The sequence below is a fragment of the Leptodactylus fuscus genome, chromosome 2 (assembly GCF_031893055.1).
Source record: "Leptodactylus fuscus isolate aLepFus1 chromosome 2, aLepFus1.hap2, whole genome shotgun sequence".
In the NCBI taxonomy this organism is placed as follows: domain Eukaryota; kingdom Metazoa; phylum Chordata; class Amphibia; order Anura; family Leptodactylidae; genus Leptodactylus; species Leptodactylus fuscus.
The window spans coordinates 217,458,353-217,482,752 of record NC_134266.1 but is presented as its reverse complement, the minus strand read 5'-3'; positions in this window follow the sequence as shown (position 1 = coordinate 217,482,752).

Sequence of the window (24,400 nt, the reverse complement as noted above, 5' to 3'; positions counted from 1 at the left end):
AGTATGGGACCCCTAGTATCATACAGAACTATAATGCTGGGAGTTCTACTCCCAACATAATGTATAGACCAGGACTAGAGATGAGCGAATATGCTTGATCGAATACCTTGGCTGCATAGCTCCCGGCGGCAGGGAAGTTGGGAGGGGCAGTAAAATTTGAAGCCCCAGAAGTGTTTTTTCACCGGGAGCTATGCGGCCGAGGTATTCAATCGAGCATATTCCCTCATCTCTAGCCAGGACATCTGGTACTCGTACAACCCAAGACTCTGTGGTGTGAAAGCAGCCTAAGCCCCCTTGTACATTACTGTATGAATGGTCAGTGTACAATGCGGATTTTTCTGGACCCGTACACATGATTGTGAATTACATGGTCACATGTCTGGGCCACAAAATGTGGAACAGATCCTGCTCCTTTCCAATTTTACAGCCTTGCTTCTGTGGCTCCTATTAATTGAATGAAAGAGGCCACTGGAGCACAGCCGCCACACATCCACATATCCCTTGTGCACTGCCAATGCCTTTCATTCACGGCACCCGGCTCAACCTTGAGAAAATGAAGGGTAAAAGCAGAGAGAACAGAGCCAAGAGCGGTATTAAATCTTGGTGAGCTGCAAAACGGTTAGTGATTTTTAATAAAAGCTATTTTGTCGCTGATCGGGACTCAGTCCCCCATTCTGCTTAAAATATGCAAGCAGGATTTTTTCTCTGCCAGTTTTGTGCGGAAACCAGGCAGTCCAATTATAGTCTGGGGATCTGTGGGTAACTGCTTTTTAAGTGGATAGGGTTTCCATTTAGCGGGTCCCCAAGTGGACCTGAAGAACGGAAACCGGAATGCTGGTGTGAACCTAGCGTAGATAACAGTAAAAAAAATAAAAAAAATTCTGTGCAAACCAAAAGAAAACCTGTAAACCAAAATTAAAGCAATATTGTGCCAGCACAACTGTAGTGACTCAGAAAAAGAAGAAAATAAATGTTTAAACAAAACCAAAATGTCAGCATTGTAGTTTTTTCCCCCCACCCAGTTAATAAATTATATGTATGTAACCTAAAAAAAATTACCGTCCACTTTTCCAAAATACAGTCATACCTTACAGCAATGGCTACATAACAAAAGTTGATACATGGGTATAAGAATCTGCTGACAGTCATCATATCCCCTGCATTGGCCATCAGATCAATGGTTGACGTTGTAATACAAGGACCACTCTAGTCCGCCAGAAATGAAACAAAATCGCTCTCCCTTTTGCCTCACAGAAGAGGGTCCTGAGCAAGGGTCTATATGCCCTTCATAAAGCATCTGTTTAGTGGGTTAAAGAAAAAAGTTGGTCGTGTGTGACAGAGAAACATGTCCTTTCTCCTGTTCCCCGCTAGTAATACGGTATTGTACTCTGTATTACTTACACCCCTTCCTGACTGCATGCACTATATGTAGTGGGAAAAATGTCTTGCTTCGCTCTCAGACCTTGCTTCTTATTCCTCCCTCTGGTGGAAATCTCCTGGCAGGGTCCCCTCATTTGTTCACCAGCCGTAATAATTGTAAATGCCAGCCGCATCCCCCTCACTGACTGGCACCATCGTTTGTTCACTTTTCCTGTAGCAAAGATCCCAGCTTGGATAAATATAGGCTGCAGCAATACAGACGGCTCTACTGACCAGAAACTGGAAATAAACCCTATGGTTCTGCACCGTCAAGCTAAGCGCCTTTTAGTGCAATGTCACTATAAATTATAGTCTACATTATGCTGGTCTGCAGAAGACGGTCAGTAGAGATGTGACTAAGTCTGAGGCCCCATGTTGTGGAAACGTAGCTTTTTTTTTGTTGCGTTTTTTTTTTTTTTTTTTTTTCTTAACTGTCCATACTACTTTCCCAAAAAGGTGGTGTGGCCAGGGCATGTATGGTATACAACCATACACCAGAAAACTGGATATCTGAACCTCTGTGAGTGCTCCAGGTACAGGGCCCTGCAGACAGTGCTGCTCATTTACCCATCGTAAAACTTGAGCTGCTTACATTTGGAAGGAAAGGGTTACACAGACTAGGTAACTTACTATACAAAAGAAACCATTATCTTCAGCCTAGATCTAGTAAACAATCACAACACATTTTTATCACTATAGGCCAAAGTCCTGTTAGATAAGTGTTGGTTCTGTGTACTGACCTAAGAAAAACCCAAGTTCAGGCTGCGGTCACACCTGCGTTGGGTGACTGTTTGGAGACTCTGTCCTCCTTTATGCTTATAATATGTGGAGAGGAGGATGGAAACCCCGTGGACTCCATTACAGGCTATGTGGTCCGCAGGTAACCGCTTTTTTTAAGTGGATAGTGCTTCTGTTTTTCAGGTTCCCAAGTGGACCCGAAGAACGTAAACCCGACCACTAGTGTAAACCTAGCATCAGTAAAATAAGCAAAATATTGTTTTCTGAAGCAAGCAGGTTCAATGTCACTAGTATATCCAGCTTCTATGTATTAAGGTAAATGTTCACTTGTTCAGGTCATTATAGAACTACACTCAGTGGCCAAAAGTCACAAGAAGAAGGTGTGTCCCAGTGCCGTTTGTGTCGGATATGACGCTCAAACAGTGTGACATGATGCGGCCTATGGCGCTAGTGTCGCCAGGATATCTGAGCAGTCTGATGCAGACAGGTGTTTTGTGAACATGGCAGCAAGTCGCGAGTTGTGACTTTGAATGTGGGATGATAATCGGTGCAAGACGCATGGGGCATAACAATTTTGAGATTACCTGGGAATTTGTGTTTCCAAGGTCAACAGTGTCTCGGGTGGGCCTGCAATATCGCAGAGACAATGTTGGCAGCCGCGTAAACCAGCGCATCGGTCAACCATGAGTGTTCGATGAATGGACGTCACGTCACCTCCACAGAGTTGTACGGGGCTCTCAATGGTCTACTGTAGGTCAAATCGCCACCGATTTGAATGTGGGGGCGCCAGAACCCCATTTCCACCAGGACTGTATGCCGACAACTACACTGCATAGGCTTCAATAGTCAACGCCCGGCCTGTGTCCCTTTGCTGATGCTGCAACACAGAGCTTGAAGACTGGCATGGGCCCTCGACCATCATCATCGGACCATGAAACTGTGGCGGCATGTGGCATGGTCTGATGAATCACAGTTCCAGTTGTACAGAGCCGATGGACGTGTGAGAGTGTGGTGTATGCCCCATGAAGCCATGGATCCTGCATGTCAACAGGGACGTGTCCAGGCGGGAGATGGCTCCATCATGGTCTAGGCCATGTTCACGTGCAAAATTGGGCCCCATTGTCCGGGTGAAGGGATCAATGACCGGTGCTCGATACGTGCAACTTATGGCAGACCATCTGCACCCCTTTCTGTTGTTGGAGTTCCCTGATGGGGATTGCTGTGTTCCAACAGGACAATGCAACATGTCATCACTCGTTGGTGGCACGGGACTGGCTTAATGAACACACCAGTGACCTCATGACCCTCGATTGGCCTGTCCACTTGCCCGACCTCAACCCCATAGAGCATTTATGGGATGCTGTGTTTACCAGTGTCCGCTCCAGAACTCTTCCAAGACCTTGTGGAGTCCATGCTTCATTGTCTTGCTGCAGTTATCAGTGCTCACGGAGGGGCGACCCGCTATTAACGGCCCATCTGGTACCTGCCCATGACTTTTGGCCACTCAGTGTATATGGGGAACAAATTGTGGTGTACTTATAGGTATCCCGCAGCTCACCCCATAGAATCAAATAGCACCTCGCCAGATATAGTACTTTCATGAAAATACTGTGTTGCCCTGTGTCTGTCTGTGAGCTTTTTCTTGTGACTTCAATATTTTATTTTATTTTTTTTTAAGTTTTCTCGTTTCTAAGTTTGGCATTTGTTCATGTGTCTTTATGACACTGAAGTTACTCTGAAGTGGAAATCCATAAGTGATTGTTTCCTTGTCCTTTATGTCACACAGTCTCTGCAATGGGGGGTACTCATGTATTTCCTGCCACTGATTACATTGTCTAGGGAGGGTGCGGTGTACAGCACTGACAGCTTTGTCCGTCCGCCTGGCAGCCCCTGGCACGAGTCAGGAAACCCTGAAAGCTGTGTTACACCTCTGCAGCTGTTCTCTAGCGTCTGACTGCCAATCGTACCATCAGGCTAAAGATGTAATACATATAGGAAAGATACTTGACTATCACCTGTAAGGTTGTAAACACACTTACTGTATATAATCGAGGGTTAATTTATAGACATTTGTTGCTAATTTTGTTTATTTTTGTAATTCATTAGGGTTGAGCGATTGGGATCGGAAAAGATCGGATTCCGATCGGCGATCGAGTGAATTTCACAATCGGGATCGGATGGAAAATGATTGGAAATCGGATTTTAAAATTGATCCTGAAATCTCAAGATCGGCTCAACCCTTTAATTCATGTAAAAAACAATCTAATTTTCAGATAATCAGACAATCGTGCTGCAGCCATTAATAATCCAGCAATTATTTAGGATGACAGTCAAAATATTAACTCATTTCTTATAATTTTCAGACACAAAGTTCAATCATATCTACTGAATTTTGCAAAACGAAAAACTATTATGTACTGCGCTGAACACGCAGTATGCAGTGCGATGGGGGCGTCCCCATTGCTGCTCGAAAACCGACTGCAGCGCCGCCTCTATGTTCTTCTGTATCCTCCCCTTCCTTCTTCGGCTTGATTTAGGACGCCTGTGTAGTACGCTCTGTTCGGCGAACTTTGCCGAACGTACTGGGCATGCCCGCGGCCATAGTGCCTACACCGCAATTTTGCGCATGCGCAGTACGTTCCTCGGAGTCTTCACCGAACAGAGGGTACTGCGCAGGCGTCCTACATCAAGCTGAAGAAGGAAGGGGGAGGATACAGAAGAACATAGAGGTGGCGCTGCAGTCAGTTATCAAGCAGCAATGGGGACGCCCCCATCGCATCTCCTGCGCTGGGGGACGCCCCCATCGCTGCGAGAGAAGTAATTTGCATACCGGTACAAACCGGTATTTCGAACGAACGGCGCTTGGCTTTGCATATGTGAATCCAGACCCGGCATCCGCTGTAATAGAGAGGCGGATGCCGTGGAGTGTAGATGCCGGCACAGATGCCAGCAACATCGCTACGCTCCTGCCCTGCATGAAGCCAGCAGCGGCAGAAGCGATGCTGTTATTCCGCTCCTCCGCCCTTCCCCCCCCCCCGAATAGCAGCATCGCTCCTGCTGCTGCTGGCTTCATGCAGGGCAGAAGCATAGCGATGTTGCTGGCATCTGTGCTGGCGTCTAACCGTCCTCGGCATCGGCCTCTCTATTACAGCGGATGCCGGGTCTGTATTGGCGGCCCCTTCCCCCCAAAGGGTAAACTACCCCCCCCCCCCGTCCAGGCTCGCTCCCGTGCACATAGCCCCTCCTCCCTCCCCCCTCAGAGCAGCAGATACATCACTTGACTTATGACCAGATAAGTCAAGGGATGTGTCCCAAAAAAATGAATAAAGTAAGATAGTGGACAAACAAAGCAGTTTTGCTGAAGCAGTGTATTTAGGAAAAGTCTTACATTCACATTAGCAAACAGTATAGATAGGATCCTTGTGATGAGACAACCCCTTTAAGTCTGCTGCACACCTCGTACTGCTAGCTGCTTCCGGCACCTGAGGGCTACTAGAACAGCTTATCTGTGCAGGGTTTGGTGGTAGGACCCCCTGAGCTCATATTTTGATGACCTATCCTGTGGAGGCAAGAAAACCCCTTGAAGCCGGGGCCCCAAGGGTCGGAAATACCGCAATTTGCCTCCAGCGGAAATGCCGTGGGAAAAATGGTAGCATTTTGCAGTAATTGCAAAGTGGATGGGATTCTTGAAAATTCCATGCCCACTTTGTGGGAAAAACCACAGCACGGACACGCTGCAATTTCCAAAACCGGCGCGATTTTGGAAATTGCAGCATGTCAATTATAGCTACGGAAATGCCGGCAGCTTCCCTGTAGATTTATTGGTAATAGAAAGTCCGCAGAGAAAAACTCTGTGAACTTTCTGTTCATAGCTCTGCAGGAAGAACCGCGATACTTTCCCACAGCACTTTAGTGCTACGTATCGTCCCCACGTAGCAGTCTGCACCAAAAAATTGCTGCGGGAAAAATAGCGGCAGAAACATATGATTTTTCCTGCAACCCTTTTCATTAAAAGTCCACAGAGTTTTCCTCTGTAAACATTCAGCTTCAGTTATACCTACAGTATAGGGAAACCACCAGCATTTCTGTAGGTATAATTGACATGCTACGATTTCCAAAAACACAATAGTTTTGGAAATCGCAGCATTTCCTCTGTATTTTTCTGCAATGTGTGGATGCGATTTGCTAGAATCTCATCCACTTTGCAGGGACTTTAAAACTCAGTAGTTTACACCACATGGAGCTTCAGCTTTAGGGAGCATTCACACGGAGTAAAGTGGCACGCTATTTGGCGCCACTTTACTCTGTGTGAATGCTCCCTTAAAGCTAAGGCCCCAAGTAGGGAAACAGTGCAAAAAAAGTTGTGAAAATGTGTTGTGTTTTTTTATTAACGCAGTATTTTTCACAGAAAGTTTGCAGAGTTTTCCTCTTTGGACTTTCTGCCTTTATTACACCTATACGGAAAACACCAGCGTTTCCGCAGGTAAAATTGACATACTGAGATATTCAAAAAATTTTCTGCAATGTGGTATTGGGATTTGCTGCAGCATTTTTGCAAAGTGGAACCCCAACCTAAAGGGGTTGTCTAGACTCTGTGACATTTTTATTACTGGTGATCTAGACACAAAATAGATCATCAGATCAGTAGGGATTCGGGGACCACTCACTGATCAGCCGTACCAGCCAGTCTCCAGTGCCAGACAATATACAGTGGACAGAGCCAGAGGCAGAAGGCAATATCCGTTATACAGGGGTAGCATCAGAGTACTAGACACTGGCCACTACTGTTGAATATATCTCCTATACATAGGTCATTACAGTGGCGTAACTAGGAATGGCGGGGCCCTGTGGCGAACTTTTGACATGCCCCCCCCCCTCCCCGACCGACACCGAAGACCTCGACCGACCCCCTCCTACGCATTCCTGCGCGTTCTATTATGCCCCATAGTGGCCCCTTCACACAATATTATCCCCCATAGTGGCCCCTGCACACAGTATTATACCCCATAGTGGCCCCTGCACACATTATTATGTCCCCATAGTGGCCCCTGCACATAATATTATCCCCCATAGTGGCCCCTGCACACAGTATTATCCCCATAGTGGCCCCTGCACACACTATTATGTCCCACTGTGGACACCCATAAACAATTATTATACTCTGGGGTCTTTTCAGACCCCAGAGTATAGTAATCGGAGACCCGGGGGAATAAAAACATAAAAAACTACTGTTACTTACCTGTCCCCGGCTCCTACGCTGTCTTCTCCGCTGCCGTCCTTCTTCAATAACGTCGGACGTCACAGGACCTGGGACGCAGGCCATTTTCATGTGACGTCAGAAAGGACGTCAGGAAGGAGGCCTGTACGGATCGTGGAGAGGTAAGTAACATTGTTTTTTTATGTTTCTTACCTCTCCCGGTCTGCCAATCATTATACTCGGGGGTCCGAAAAGACCCCTGAGTATAATGATAGCAGCGGTAGCGGCTGTCACCGGGCCCCTAATGTCCAGGGCCCTGTGGCAGCTGCCTCTGCTGCTATGGCGGTAGTTACGCCACTGGGTCATTACTATTAAAAAGTCACAAAACCCAGTTCCCTGTTGTCCTCAACAGCGGCACAATGTGGGGTATTTCTGCCCCTGTGTGCTGGTAGGACAGGCGGATATTTAATTAGCCAATAAAATACGTGGCTGGCCCTATAAGAGAGCACAAGAACCTCCCCTCTGCGTGTTTTTTTCTGTCCTGTGTGGACAGAGGACAGGTGGGAGGACTTGTGTCCTCTTATGGGGCTCAGCAGGGTCACTTACCCTCTGAGCGTCAGTATCATCTTCTTTCTTCAGGATCTTTGATTGAAGTTCATCTTCTTGTCCTGCAAGAGAGAGGGTGTTTGTTGTTTAGCCTGCGCTGACCGACCTTATGGCGCAGCAGTGGAAACAGCCAGAAAAAGGACACTCGCTTTCCAGGATCTTCAAGAACTTATTCCCTGTGGACACTGCACAGTGGGATTCCTGGGGGCCTCCCCCAAGGTGGATTTGGCCGTAGCGAAGCTGTCCCGTAGAACCCTGGTGCCCCTGGAAGATGGTTCAAATCTTCAGGACCCCCTGGATCGCAGGGCTGACTCCATTCTAAAGAAGGTCTACTCCGCCTGTTCTGCCCAAGCTTCAGTGGCCATAGCCTCCACTACGGTTGGTGACTTTCTGCGCAGCCGTTTAGCCGCTTTGGAGCGGGATATAGACTCTGGCGTTGACAGAGATGAGATTCTGGCCTCTATGAAAAATCTTCATAGGGCGGCAGATTATTTGGCGGAATCCTCCCGCCATCAATTAAAGATCTCTGCCAAATCTATGGCACTGTCTACTGCGGCCCGTAGACCCCTATGGCTAAAGCCTTGGCAGGCGGACTTTGCGTCCAAAGCTGCTCTCTGTGCTCTCCCCTTTGAGCCGGGAAGAGTGTTTGGCCAAGGCTTGGACGCCATCATGGAGGGGTTAGCTGAAGGTAGGGGAAAGTCCCTACCTCAAGCATCCAGGGGCAGACGTGCTCCCTCTAGAGACAGAGGGTCCTCCTCTAACTATAGACGCCCATCTCAACAGCGGCGTTCTAGGTACCGCCCTAGGGGAGCTGGGCGAGGCGCTTCCAGGGAGGACTCCAAGAGGAAGCCGGAGTTTTGACATGGGGCAGCTCCCTGTGGCCCCCCTTCCTGTGGGAGGACGTCTTTCTTTTTTTTCCAGAGCATGGCTCACCCATATCCAAGACCCATGGGTGTTGAAGATCATACAGCACGGGTATCACATCGACTTTCATCTTCCACCTCCAGATCGGTTCGTTTCCACCCAATCTCTTCCACCTTCTCAGCAGGCCAGTCTAGAGACCTCGGTCGCCGAATACGTTACCAAAGGCGCCCTGGAGAAGGTACCAGCCTCTGACCACGGTCTGGGAGTTTACTCCCCCGTCTTTCTGGTCCCCAAGGTCACCGGGGGCTGGAGGATGATAATAGACCTGAGGTACCTCAATCGGTTTATCAGGAAGAGGTCATTTCGTATGGAAACCGTGGATTCCGTGACTACTTTTCTTCAGCCAGGAGAGGTGATGGTTACCCTCGACTTGAAGGATGCCTATTTACATGTCCCCATTGCTCGTTCCCACAGGAAGTTCCTCAGGATTGCCGTCTCTATGGCCGGCCACAGGGAGCACTATCAATTCACAGCTCTGCCGTTCGGCATCACATCCGCCCCACTGGTATTCACCAAGGTGATTGCTCCGGTCGCTGCGGCCCTCAGACTTCAGGGTCTTTTCATCGTCCCTTATCTAGACGACTGGCTACTGAAAGCTCAGTCTCCTGCTGCTCTCCTCCAGCAGCTCAACCTTGCCATCAACTTCCTACAAGAGTTAGGATGGATCATCAATTGGGAGAAGTCCGAAATCGTTCCATCCACCCGGAGAAAATTCCTCGGATTCATAGTGGATTCGGAAGCGATGCAGATCTTCCTCTCCAGTCCAAGAAAGGAAAGGATCCAAGCCAGTGCACGATTCCTATTGCGCACTCGGCGTGTAACCGTCCGGACTGCCATGAGAGTCCTCGGCCTGATGTCATCCTCGGCCAGGGCGGTCCCTTGGGCTTTATGGCATTTGCGTCCCCTCCAGATGGTGGATACACCTGAAAGATGGAAGGTCCACGGTCCCGACAGTGTGGACCCTGTTGACAACAGATGCATCCCAGTGGGGATGGGGAGCCCATTGTCAAGACAAAACTGTACAAGGACGATGGAGATGTCCGGAGCTGGGGTCATCCAATCTCAAGGAGCTCAGAGCAGTGTACCTGGCCCTAGTACACTTTGCCCCAGAATTGAAAGGCAAGTCTGTCAAGATCCGGTCAGACAATACGACGGTGGTAGTCTATATAAACAAACAAGGGGGCACCAGGTCACCAACCTTGCTGAGAGAGACGAACTTCATATTTGCCTGGGCAGAGAAGAATCTAGCCCAGTTATCCGCTGTTCACATAAAGGGCTCCCTGAACATAGTAGCGGATCAGCTGAGTCGGGGTATTACCGTATCAGGAGAATGGTCTCTCAATCCAGACGTATTTCAACAGATCGTCCAGAGATGGGGTCACCCGGAGGTCGATCTTATGGCTACCCAACTCAACGCCAAGGTAGGGACCTTCTGCTCCCTGTACCAGGAGGACAATCCCTTGGCAGTGGATGCCCTGTCCATCCCATGGAGGTTCAGGCTGTTTTACATATTCCCTCCAATTCCAATCATACCGAAGGTATTGATAAAAATAAGACAGGACCAAGCCTCGGGAATAGCCATAATCCCGTTCTGGCCAAAAAGGGCTTGGTTTGCTCAGCTCATACAAATGAGTCAGGGCATATATTGGAGGCTTCCCCCTCTCCCAGACCTGGTAACCCAAGGAGAGCTGAGATGCCAGGATCTGAGGAGACTCAACCTGACAGCCTGGAGGTTGACCAGTCCCTATTGAGAAATAGAGGACTGTCACAAGCCGTCTTGAAGACCCTATCCAGTGCCAGAGCAGATTCGACTAACAAGAACTACCGTCGAATAAGTAACATCTTTAATGCCTGGTGTCTGCAGCATCAAGTGGACTCCACCAATCCCCCTACGGAGGCGATCCTGGACTTCCTTCAAGACGGACTAGACAGAGGTCTTGCTGTGGCCACACTCAAAGTACACGTAGCGGCCCTGTCCGCCTATCTGGGGAGGCGTTTGTCTCAAGATTCCTTAGTGAGCACCTTTATTAAAGGGGCAACTAGGCTGAGACCGGTGGTAAACACCCCCGTCCACCAATGGGACCTTACTCCGGTCCTGAACGCTCTATGTGACCAACCATTTGAGCCTCTGGAGGAAATCTCCCTCAAGTCACTAACCGGCAAAATGGCGCTGCTATTGGCAGTCACAACTGCCAAACGGGTTAGTGAACTACAGGCCTTGTCTGCTGAAGAGCCATACACTATCTTCTTTTCTGACCATGCGCAGCTTAGGTTCCTCCCGGGGTTCCATCCCAAGGTTCCATCTGCTGCAAACAGGAATCAACGGATTTCCCTTCCGGTATTTTTTCCTTCCCCTTCTTCACCTGAAGAAGAAAGATGGCACAAGCTGGATGTGGTCAGATGCCTGCAGATCTACTTGCAGCGCACTCGTCCTTTTAGGCGAGCTGAAAACCTGCTGATCAGCTACACGGGAAAAACAAAGGCGCTAAAGCAGCCAAAGCTACAATATCACGGTGGGTTACCGAGACTATTAAAGTCGCCTACACCGCTCAAGGGCTGTCGGCTCCTTCCTTCCTTCATGCCCATTCAACCAGGGCAGTGTCCACCTCACGAGCGGAAAGGAGCGCTTTGTCTATCGACCAAATATGCGCAGCTGCCTCTTGGGCATCTGAATCCACCTTCATCCGGCATTACCGTCTGAAGGACCGGGTGGCAGATTCCACTGCCTTTGCCCAGACCGTCTTAAGCTCGGTCATGGAGTAGTCCCACCCATCTTGGGGACCTGCTTGCTATATCCCCACATTGTGCCGCTGTTGAGGACGACAGGGAACGAGTGATTATGAAGATAATCTTGTTTCCCATAGTCCTAACAGCGGCACAAGATTTCCCACCCTGGGAATCATATCTTATGTATAAAACTGTATATAAATGTTATGGAGGTACTTTTGTATTAACACGCAGAGGGGAGGTTCTTGTGCCCTCTTATAGGGCCAGCCACGCATTTTATTGGCTAATTAAATATCCGCCTGTCCTACCAGCACACAGGGGCAGAAATACCCCACATTGTGCCGCTGTTAGGACTAAAGGAAACAAGATTATCTTCATAATCACTCGATAGTTCCACATGAGAAAGTAAGAAAGGAGTTAAAGAGAGCTGGGATTTTCTCCTTCATTCATTCACAGTGGCTGATCCTTCCCACCCCACTAAAGTAATAAAATCGCCTTACACCCAGGCATGCCTCGCTGTGTGCCTCCTGTAATCATGAAAAGCAGGAAACTAAGTTATATGTGAGGAAATAGCAGACCTGTTGTTGCCCTTCGCTAAACATAGGAGGTGGTCAGAATAAGAAGAAAGAAAACACAACTCTCTCCCATGTTTGTAAATGTGTCCCTGTGTACCCAGGATCATCACGGACATAGTGCTATATACAAAGTCTTTGTTTAGTATCTTATAGTGTTTAGGAAGTTTCTATTCATTGTTCTGATTCAGTTCACTGGAGCAATTCACTGAGGAAACAAAAAAAAAACTTTCAAAAGCTAAGCTTCATTTACTTCTTTATAGTACCGCCGCAGACAGGTGAAATGAGAATTTGGCAGCATATAGAGGTGTATTTGGCATTGTAGCGCTGTCAGAGGTACCAGCCAGCTGAACTGTAAATGTAGATCTGGATATGGCAAGACAATTGAAACAAAGTACTTGCATAAGTACTCCATATCATAAATGTAATGCTGACCATACACATAAGATAAATGCTTGAACTGCTATCTGTTGCTCCCACACATGTATAGCTGAGTGCTGCCAAGTACCCAAATGGCCTAAATGGGGATGAGGAGCAATGTCGCTGTCAGTGGCCCATACCCCCCAAAATCACAAGGATTTCACATTCGAAATCTCACTACCTGATCCCTATCTCCTGTAACATCTGCTACTGGTGGGAGTTGGGGGTCTCCTATACACATTAGATGGTAATCCAGTCCCACTTAAATTACAAGGACCTATTATAATGAAATACAGAGTTTTACCTCTCCAGATCATCACCAAGAAAAAAAAAATTCTCATATAAAAGGTTATTCCAGAAGCATATAAAAACTGTTAGCAAAAAAAATATTAAATAGTTTAGAAAAAAAAAATCCTCGCTATTCCAGTGCCGATATTGTGGAGGTTCCTTGACAGTCTTATGCTATGATACGATTGTGATGTGATTGCTGCAGCCATGAACTGATGTCAGCAGTCACATGTTATACCTATGACCGATATGGCTGGTCAATGACAAGTTGTCTCTGCTGATATGTCATCAAAGACTGGTGGAAAAGCACAGGGCGGGATATTTCTATGGTGATTAAGACGCTGAAAATCAAAAAATGAAAAATAAGCATCTACGTTAAAATCTTGGCACATGGCCAGGTACAATGACATCTAGTATGAGCTGTCAAATATGGTTACATATGCAGCTGAGCTCGGTGTACATCCCATGTCAATCCCATGAGTTTAAAAACAGTCATACCTAAAAAATTATTTACCCCCTATACACACTATGTACCCCCACTGATCAATTTACCGGGGCAAATCAAAGGTTTCCATAATGTGACCTGTGGCACATGTGATATCCTCTGACGGTACCAACTTCAAAGTCACCTTCAAAGCTTTTAGTACAACTTTGGCCTTATTCACACACCAGTGGCTGTTTTGCATATGTGAAGACCTAGACAGTTTTGCATCTGCAAATACCCGTGTTTACGAGATATGTATGTTTTGTCCATGATCCATTTTTTCACGTCTGACCAACAGCAAAAATAGTTAGTTATTAGTTTTAGGCTAGGCTCACTTCTGCGTCAGAGTCTCCATAGGAGACCACAGATTCTACTGAACATGAGTGGAGAGAAAAGTCCTACACAGAGGACTTTTCTACCTGCCGGTTTCAGTATAAAAATGGCGTAAACCTGATGGACACATGGCAGACCCCATTATAGTCTATGGTGCCTGTGGGTGTCCACGGGTAACCGCTATTTTAGAGGACGGGCTCTCCGGCGTTCAGGCCCCCTTGCAAACCGCAACAATGGAGATCCTGGTGCGAGTAACTTCCGTCACCAAGAGCTTATATACATAACTCGTCAGGCATCATCTGTTCCCTTATGGGAAATATATGCAAATCTGTTTTCCAAGATGTAATTAGGAAAACAGTGGCTCTGTACGCTGCCTCTTAGGACAGCCCCCCTATCATCATTCATACTTTTTTCAATAAGCCTAATAACATGATGCAGGGATTATTGCCAAACTTATATTTCTATTCCGAAAGGAACAGATTCCCAGCTGTGGACAGCACTGTTTCGATCTGTTGGATCTCATCAGCACAAGATAGGGAAACTAGTGTGTCTGTGTGAGAGACTATAGACCAGAGTCAGGGGATAATAACACTCCTTAGGGAGTGGGCATCTTTGCAGGCATATGGAGACTTACAAGCCATTTTCACTCTACTGGTCCCTTATGTTATGCCCCCTACCACTCTCACAGACTAAGCCTCCGCTTCCTTGTGATACAGTAACTACTTTCTGAGGTGGTGTGTACTGACCAGCCAAACTCACTCGACAATATTGCCTGAAACGGGGCAAAGGCTCTCTTATTTATAACAAGTCCTTGTCCTGGCATAAGCAATGCTCATGCCTCAACTACATATTGTGCTATGTGCTCAAGCAGTTCCCTTTGTGATACAACACCAATGCGCACGTTCCATCTGCCCACTTTGCACCTGCAAAGGAAACACAACAATTTGCATCGCCAAAGTACATCCAGACAATGGTCGCCAATGAACGTGTCATCAAATAAAGGTTACTCAAGGGACACTAACCACTCTTAGGTAGAGACTCTGTGTGGCTATCTGCAGACACCTAAGCTAGGTTGCCTTACTAAGGCGATTTACCTTTGCCTTCTTAAAGTATTAAAGACATCTATGATGCTGTGAGTCACTGTCTCTCCATGGGTCTACTGTCCCATAGACTGTCCCTGAGACACCAGCAGCACTTATTATATAGGGACACAACCCCAAATGATAATACCGAGTTATGAATTTATTACTAAATTTCTAGGAGGAATAGCCGAGGAATGGCACAAGATTGAACTATGTCCCAGAATTGTTATTTAATAGGGTATAGAAGTATTTATTAAAGCAGACAAGTCCACAGAGCTGCAATAATTGTATACATATACCACTTTTCCATTTCTATAATGCAAAATTCCTGTCAATCCCATTTCTAGCCTCCAAAAACACAGACAAAAAGCAGAGTAAGAAAAGAGCTGTCTGTTGAGCTGTGGTGTTGAAATGTAATGTGGTGTGGTTTTATACTGATATAGTGAAGGAATGCAAACAGCTTTCCAATTGTTCTCTGTAAATGAACTAGGCATGCGGAGCTCGCAGACTGTGTATGTCAATGTATATCAGGGAATGTTACATAACAGACTTTTTATGCTATTCCTGTTGTTAGAGCCACTGAAAACAAGCCAACCCCGGGAATTCAGTGCTCTCACAGTGACCTCAGACAGCTTTGGGGAAGGGAACCTATGTGACAATCAGGTTACTAACAGGATTGGAAAAAAATTCACTTTACGACACCCCCTGATTCCGTCCCTTATCTCGTAGCATTGCCTCTGTCTCTATATTCAATGGGCATTTGTTTACCAAGTTAAGATTCTTTAGAGCTCCGACCCCCATAGTCTATCACCTGCCCTCCTCCAAACTACCCAAATCACCTTTGTCTTTTTGACTCTTGTATTGGGATCTGTCTCTGTTTGCTGATAACATACCTACAGGTAGAATTAAAGATGAGTGGGAATAGACCCAAAGAGTCATTAGGGGCCAAGGGCATCCCTAGCACCACAGGCAAGTTAGGGGTAGTACTATTAGTATAGCAGATTATGGGAAGAATATGCAAATCTGACTTCCATGATGTAATTAGGATGCCAGTGCCTCAAGTATGCATACCAATAGAGGTTCAAATAAACCTATAGAGGGCGCTCCCTTTAACATCATGCTGACCTTCTCAGAGGCCTTTGTTTGCAATGATGTTGAGATTATACCAGATACAGTCTCTCAGCCAAGGACAGCTGTTTCGATGTATTTAGATCTCATCAGCTTGGCGCAGAGAGTACTGATCTGGCAGATTAGGCATAGTGTAAGAAGGCAGAGCAGGCTTCATGGCTGGTAATCCCACAGAATCTGCCATATGTTCACCTGTTATAGGTGTAAAAAAGGGGACAGAACAGTAGGAGATACTAGATAAATTGTAGGATAGGGATCACTTGTGGAGGGAGGGCCTTTAGGCTTATAAAGGCAATCCAGATGTAGTTAGGGGGGGGGGGGTGGCTAATAACTTGCAGGTTATATTTTGTTATGTGTGGCCAGATTGTGGCACTCCTAGTAAGTGGTCCATGGCAAATATACCACATTCCTCATGGCAAAGGAATTTATGCTTGGGATGACACTAGTTAGTCACCAGGTCCTTAGAATGTTTTGATCTTGGACAGTCACAAAGGCCAGATGGCTGTCTGGTGGCTACTTGTGGTGACAGGAATGGCAGGCATGCACACGCTTCTGGTGCAAAGCTTTGAGCTCCTCCTATACTGTATTTTCATGCCACACAATTTTTGGACAAGAAATTCTGGTGCTGGTTGTTTTTTTATCTAGTCCCTAAAGGATTAGTATGTGCACACTTTATGTAACGATAGCGCTCCATATAAGAGACACTACAAATGGTTCTGTGCTTTCTCTAGTATATACATATTTTTTTGTATGTTCTGGTGTATAAAAGATTATAAAGATACCATCTAGGGGCGTAACAACAAAGCTCAATAGCAAAACTACAAAACTACATGTAGGATTTAGCTGTTCGCTTGAAAAATCGGACATGGTTGTAAACGGACACTTAAGGACAGACACGGACTCTAAAGGACACAACATAATATCCCATTTAAAATAATGGAAATTGTAAACGGACACAGCTAGTGTCTGATGCCAAAATCTTGCGCGGACATTAGCTACGGACACTAGCTGTCGGACATCGGCGCTAGTGTGAACCCAACCTTACTTTTCCACCACACATAGTGCATTGCATTTAGGCCAAAAAGTTAGACTTTGGTCTCGTCTGACCAGAACACCTTCTTCCACATGTTTGCTGTGTCCTCTATATGGCTTGTGACAAACTGCAAACGGCACTTCTTATGCCTTCTTTCACCAATGGTTTTCTTCTTGCCACTCTTCCATATAGGCCAGATTTGTGGAGGGCACGACTTATAGTTGTCCTGTGAACAGATTCTACCACCTGAGCTGTGAATTTCTGCAGCTCCTCCAGCGTGACTATGGGCCTCCTGGCTTCTCTGACCAGTGCTCTTCTTGCTCGATCTGTTAGTTTAGGTGACGGCCATGTCTTGGTAGGTTTGCAGTTGTAGAATACTTTTTCCATTTTTGGATGATGGATTGAACAGTGCTTCTTGGGATGCTCAAAGCTTGGGATATGTTTTTAGAACCTAACCCTGCTTTAAACTGTAAGGATTGGAGTCAGGGTCAGGCAGTGCAAAGTGACACAGCTGGGAAAGCAACACTGTGCAACTAATGACAAAAGGGGTCGCAGGCCCTGCAGCTATAACTATGCTGTAATATCTGAGATGAGGCAGACCAATGCACTTCCTAATTGAAGTGCGCCTACCACGGCTCCTAACCTTCTATCCGGCGGCTAGGATAAGGGGAGAGGAGGCCCTGAAAGTCCTAGGGACTGGAGTCAAGGGGTCACACCTAAACAGAAAGCACAGTGTAAATGCAATGCAAAACAAAAGACTAAACAGCATGGAACCAGGGAGGACCACAAGTCCCAGCAAGACACAGAAGAGAAGGCGAGGTCAGACGAGCAAGAGGTCAAGCCAGGAGATATAATAAAAGGTACCAAATCAAAAGACAAGGGATAGTCAAAAATACAAGCCGGGTCTAAAAACCAAGAAACATATGGAATACAAACAGACAGGGAATCAGACTGAGCAGGGGGACCAGGAAACACAAAGTGAATGGCTGGAAAGGATCCATGCCTGGGTGGAGTTTAAATAGCAGCAGAGAAACACACCTGATGGCTAACGGCATGGAGACTGAAGGCAAGGAAAAGATTAACCCTTAATGACCTAAGCACACCCAATAGAACTCCTAACACGTCTCCCAGGGAGACGCCGCGCAGCAAGGAGACCGCGGCGACTCCGTATCCTGACATAAACTTCTCCAAAACTTTTTTTCTGACCTGTCTGGTGAGTTCCTTGGTTTTCATAATGCTGTTTGTTCACTAATATTCTCTAACAAACCACTGAGGCCTTCACAGAGCAGATATATTTATACTGAGACTAAATGGCACACAACTGGACTCTATTAACTAATTAAGTGACTCCTGAAGGCAATTGTGTGCACTGGATTTTATATAGGGGTATCAGAGTAACGGGGGCTGAATAGTTTTGCACATCAAACTTTTCAGATTTTTAATGGATTAAAATGTTGAAAACCATGTATCATTTTCTTTCCACTTCATCTGCTACTTTGTGTTGGCCTGTCACTTAAAATCTTAATAAAATACATTTAAATTTGTGGTTGTAAGGTGACAAAATGTGAAAAGGTTCAAGGCGCATGAATACTTTTGCAAGCGACTGTATTTCAATTTTTCAAACCAATAATGTGGTTATGCCACAAACATTATATATAATTTATACTCAATCCATAACATAGAGGATGAAATGCTGATCAATGAGAGTCTGACAGCTAAGACCCCTCTCCCATTGGTGGAAGCTGATGTGCCCTTACTCCGTTCATTTCAAATAGTTGAAGTACAGCACTCGGACTCCCATTGAAATATATTGGGCGGGGTTGTGTCTGCCTACACAGCTACATTCTCAATGGAAAAAATCAGGATCAGTTGAACCCTGCCGGATCAGCAAATTATCCTCAGTATTATGTATAGAGGATAAATTATTTTTTGGCATAACGCCTACTCCCCAAATAGTTGTGCCCTTTAAGAAAACCTTTGTTTCCTAACTTAACATTTTCATCTTCACAGAATCCCAATTCTTTAAGTTTGAAGGATCCTAGAATGAAAGAGAATCTTCAAGCTCCAATGAAACTAGCGTGTGTTTGCCATAAACAAACACACAAGACAATTCATCTGTAAAGGAGATACAAAAGAAAGTGGAAATGTAGACAACAAGTTGTAGGTTCCCATGTATGCTCTTACGCGAGAGACAAAATAAAGTCCTGATCTTCCCTGCACCCACTGTGAGAGGTATCCATCTCTGCATTACTTGTAGGCGACATTTTGCATTTTCTCAAGTGCAAAAAATGAAGGTACTTATTTCTGTAACGGAATGCAAAAACTCTGAATAGTTATAATATTGATGGCTTATCTGAATCCCAGGACCCCATCCCTCAGCTGACTTAGGCCCAGTTCACAACTGCATTAGGGAATTCAGTTTCCCTCTCTGTATGAAAAATACAGAGAGAAAAGTGCTGCAAGCAGCACTTTTCTCTCCGCATTTTCGTGAAACCGAGAGGAAACCACACAGACCCCATTATAGTCTATAGGGTCTGCGGGTTTCCTAAGGTCACCGCTTTTTATGAAGGTTTCCATTGAGGGGGGTCCCCAAGCAGAACCCATGCAAAGATGTGAACTGAGCCCGGAACGATTCCAAACAGCTTCCTACATTTCTTGTACTGCCATACATTCCTAGTACTGCCATTTAGTCCCATTCACTTGAATACCAGGCAAAGCCAATGCAAAATATACTGTGTTGTGATAAATGATGTGCACAGAGCTCACTGATTCCTATCAGACAGGTGATCAGTGGGGATTCGAGGACTAGCATATGGCCAATGATGGCATTTTCCAATGATAGGCTATCAGAATAATAGTTTTTGAATACCTCTTTAAGGCTAAGGCCCCATGGGACGACACGCAGCAATAAAGTTTGCCTGTACTGTAAAACGCCACGATTTTTCCTGCGGCATTTCTGTTGAGGGCAAATTGCAGCGTTTCTGGCCCGTGGGGCCCCGGCCTAAAAAGGTTGTCCAGGTAAAAATGGACAACCCTTTTAAAGTTTAAATATGCTGGGGGCAGTGAAAAAAATGTAAAAAAAATTGCATACTGACCTGTCTCCATTGCTCCGCTGTTCTCCCATGCCTCCCGGTTCATCTGATCCTTCTGTGTCTTCCAGTGTTATGCTGAAGCTGCTGAGTGGCCTCACCAGTCATGTGACCACTGAGGCCAATCAGCGAAGGGCCTGAATGTCACTACCTGTGACATCCTCTTCCTGAGTCCTGCTGAGGCCGCTAATTAGCCTCAGCAGTCATGTGACCACTGGGGCCAATCAGCAGTTTCAGCAAAATGCCAGACCTGGGAGAGCGGACTAACCAGGAGGTGCAGGACAGCAATAGAGCTGGGGGAACAGGAGAGTATGTTTTTGTTTTTTTTCATTGCCCCCAGCAAATATAAAGTTTAAAAGCTTAGCCGGGACAACCTCTTTAAGGCTGAGGCACCACATAGCGGTACACAGCACTTTTTGTTGCAGATTTTGCTGCAGTTTTTTGAGACAAGGTCAGGAGTGGATTTAACAGAAGGGAATTGACTAAATGCTTCCTATATATTTCCCATTCCTTGTAGCCACTCCTGACTTTGGCTCAAAAAACTGCAACAAAATTATGCCGCGTTTCCGCAAAATGGGGCCTTAGCCTACACCAGGGGTTCCCAATACGTCGATCGCGATCTACTGGTAGATCGCAAAGGACGTATGGGTCGATCACGGGATGCAGGGATCCCCGGTGTCTGTCTGTTCACAGTGCAGGCTGAGAGTCATCTCCAGACACTGGCAGGCAGGGCTGCCGCAGCCCCAGCCTGCCAGTGTCCAGAGATAACTCTCTGCCTGCGCTGTGAACAGACACTGGGGATCCCTGGGCGGCCACAGAACGCCGCTGTCTTGCTCTCGCGATCTGCCTGACCCCGCCGACATGTCCGGCCCCGCCCACAGACACGCCCGGCCCGCCCACAAGCCCACCCCTAGGTTCGCCCCAGTCCCGCCCACAGTCCCACCCCGGCCCCGCCCTAGTAGATTTTTTGCCTTGGTCAGCTAAAAAGTAGCTCACACGCTGAAAAAATGTGAGCACCCCTGGCCTACTCTGTTCATTCAAATTGAAGAATTGTGTTTATTACTTTGCACTTTGCACTCAATAAAAACAGTTTTTAAACAAACAAAAGTTTGTGCCAGCAGCGCTTTTCTCTCTGTATTTTTCGCCCTTTTCGGGTGGAAACTGAACGGAAACCACGCGGGACAGAGATAAGAATGATCACTCAGGGCAGCACAACAACCAGTGCAATCCTTCCTGTCAAAAGTGATGGAATTGATGTTGGAACCCATGAAATACATGTGAGCTGTGTCTTATAATATTCAGAGAGAGATTTCATAGTTTATGAAGGAATAGTGCTGTCAAGGTTTCTTGATTGGACAACTTTGGTAACCCAAACCAATAAGGAAAACTACTTTTGAGCTGAGGTTGGGGAGAGATAAACTTTCATGTTTAGTGTAATGGTTTCAGCAACATTATAAGTGTGCAAAGAACATATCAGTTATATCCTGTGATTATCACTTTACCAAATGGGCTCCTAATAAGGGTCCATTCACACGGAGGAAAATAGTGAGAAATTTGCTGTGGAATTTCAGCGCTGAAAAAAAAAAAGCCTCCCATTGACTTCAATGGGTTCCTTTTTCTCCTAGGGAGGATTTTTATTCAGCGCTGAAATTCCACACCAAATTCCTCACCATTTTCCTCTGTGTGAATGGACCCTAAAGTCTCTTCCTAACTGAAAAGGGAGGGTAAAGGATTTTATATTTCTGGCTAAACAGTGGCAGTAGCTAAGACTTTTAGTGGGTAAGACTGATAATCTGGTCATGTCATAAACCCTTTAGGCTGAGGCTCCATATTGCAGAAACACAGCTTTTTTGTTGCAGATTTTCTTTTTTTTTTTTTTTGAGCCAAAGCAAGGAGTGGATTGAGCAGAAGGTAGAATTAAGCTAAAACCCCATGTGGTGTCCCACAGCAAGTGGCAATACATCATGGTTCTTCCCACAGCACATTAGACAGAAATTGCGCAGAGGTTTCCTCTGCATATTTACTGTTTCAATTACACCTATGGGGAAACCACCGGTGTTTCTGTAGGTATAATTGACATGCTGTGATTTCCAAAACTGTGCCATTTTTGGAAATCGCCGCATGTCCGCACCACGATTTTTACCATGTGGGGCCCTGGCCATATTATATATTTCCCGTTCCTTTTGTAGCTATTCTTGGCTTTGGCTAAAAAAAAACATGCAACAAAAAAAAGCAACGTTTCCACAATTTGGGGCCTTACATGTGCTGTTTTTACTCACATTAATACACATTGCTTTTTCTACACCAATGAAAATGACTAACACTAAAAACATGCGTGGTTCCAAAAAAATGCAACTAAAAATGCAGGTGTGTAATAGCAACCCTAGGCTGAAATACATATTGTGGTACTGGCCACATTTTGGCCCATGCTGCCGGTGTCTTCACTTACATTAATAATATATTGAGTATTGCTAGCTTCTTGCTTCCAGCTACACGGTTTTGCAGGTAAACCTGCAAAAAAGCACTCTGTTACCGATTCGCTTCCTATATATAATTTGGCCAGTACAACCTTATATAACCTTCCTTAGTTTAATCTCTATCTGAACCCTCCATCTCCAATATCTTCTACTGCATTCATATAGATAACAGTTGTCGAGTGACTCAAATCTATAGCACAGGCCCCTGACATTATTTCACAAAAATATAAGAATGATCATCGTACTGTGTAGAGATTTGTGATTGATTCAGAGCACAGATGGGTTTGTGCAGATAAAGGCATAATGAGGAAGGGTTTTGCCAGCTGCTAAAATACCATTGCAAAGCAGCAAACAGGTAGTTGTAGCTGCTGGTGACTTTGGAGTCCCACAAATCACAAGGTATAGGATCCTCCAGAGCAGTGGCATAACTTCACTTTTATGAGTTTTCCCAACCTCCTGACTTCCCTGCACAAACCGCATTCCTGCACACACTATTATTATTAGTGACCCCTGCACACACTATTACATTATTAGTGGCCCCTGCACACAGTATTATGCCCCATTGTGGAACCATGAGCAATTGTTATATTCTGGGGTCTTTTCAGAGAGACCAAGGAGAGGATACAAACATAAAAAACAATGTTACTTTCCACTCCCTGGCTCACTCCCTGCAGATCTCTTCAATGTTGGACCAGATGTCATGTGACCCAGGCTGGCGTTGTAATGCATAATGGCGCTGGCCTCGGCCACGTGACATTTTTGATGTCACCAAACAGGCCCAAAGCCTACCAGCATGTAGGAAAGGTAAGTGTTTTTTATATTCCCTCACCTCCCCTAACACAATGATTATTATATTCTAGGGTCTGAAAAGACCCCAGAGTATAATGATAGCAGTGTTTGTGGGGTTCACAGGCCGGCGGCTGCACTTACTGATCTAAAAGAAAAGCATATCTGGAGCCCGCCAGGTCCCCTAATGTCCCAGGCTCTGTGGCAAGGACTATCACTGCTACCCTGGTAATTATGCCCCTACGTATCAGGACGTAATTGTACGTCCTTAAGAGAGATTCATTAACGCACCAGGATGTACAGTCACATCCCTGCTCCCAGGGCTTCTTTCTAGCATGGAGTATGGCTGAAGATCGGGAGCTCAGCTGTTGCCAGCAGCAAAGACTCCCATGTGACCCACGAGGGACCACTACAAGCCTCCCCTCTTCAGGGATCACTGTGATTGATGGGTCTGTACAGAATCCCCAGTAAAGACCATAGCTGGACCCCTGTAAAATCTTTAGGCTGAACCCCAGGAAAACCTTTGGCTGGACCTCTACAAAATCTGTGCCTGGACCTCAGTAAAGTCTGTAGCTGGACCCCAGTAAAGTCTGAAGCTGCACACCAGTAAAATCTGTAGCTGGACCCCAGCAAAGTTAAATCTTTAGGCAGCTGGACCCCCAATAAAATCTTTAGGCTGAACCCCAATAAAAAGCTGCGTCTGGAGATTTCAGGATTATGGTTGGACCCCAGTAAAGTCTGTTTCTGTGCTTCACTGGTTCCGCACACTCAATGTTGGGAATAGAGGTGCTAGTGAAAGGGTCGTATGACCAAATCCAGGCATGTGAAAGATCACCGGACACACCAGATTACTTGAGGTGTAAATAGCAGGTTATGTCTCTGGAAAATGCTATTGGAATAGACAAAATTGTCTTAAAAATTATCTAGAAAATAAATATATTTGCGTATGGGGGTGCCACGGTGGATCCCATAGTAGTACCTTGTACCTGTAAGTATAGATCAGGGATCAGCAACCTTTGTCACTCCAGATGTTATGAAACTACATCTCCCAACATGCTCCTTTCACTTCCATGGGAGTTCAAAGAACAGCAGAGCAA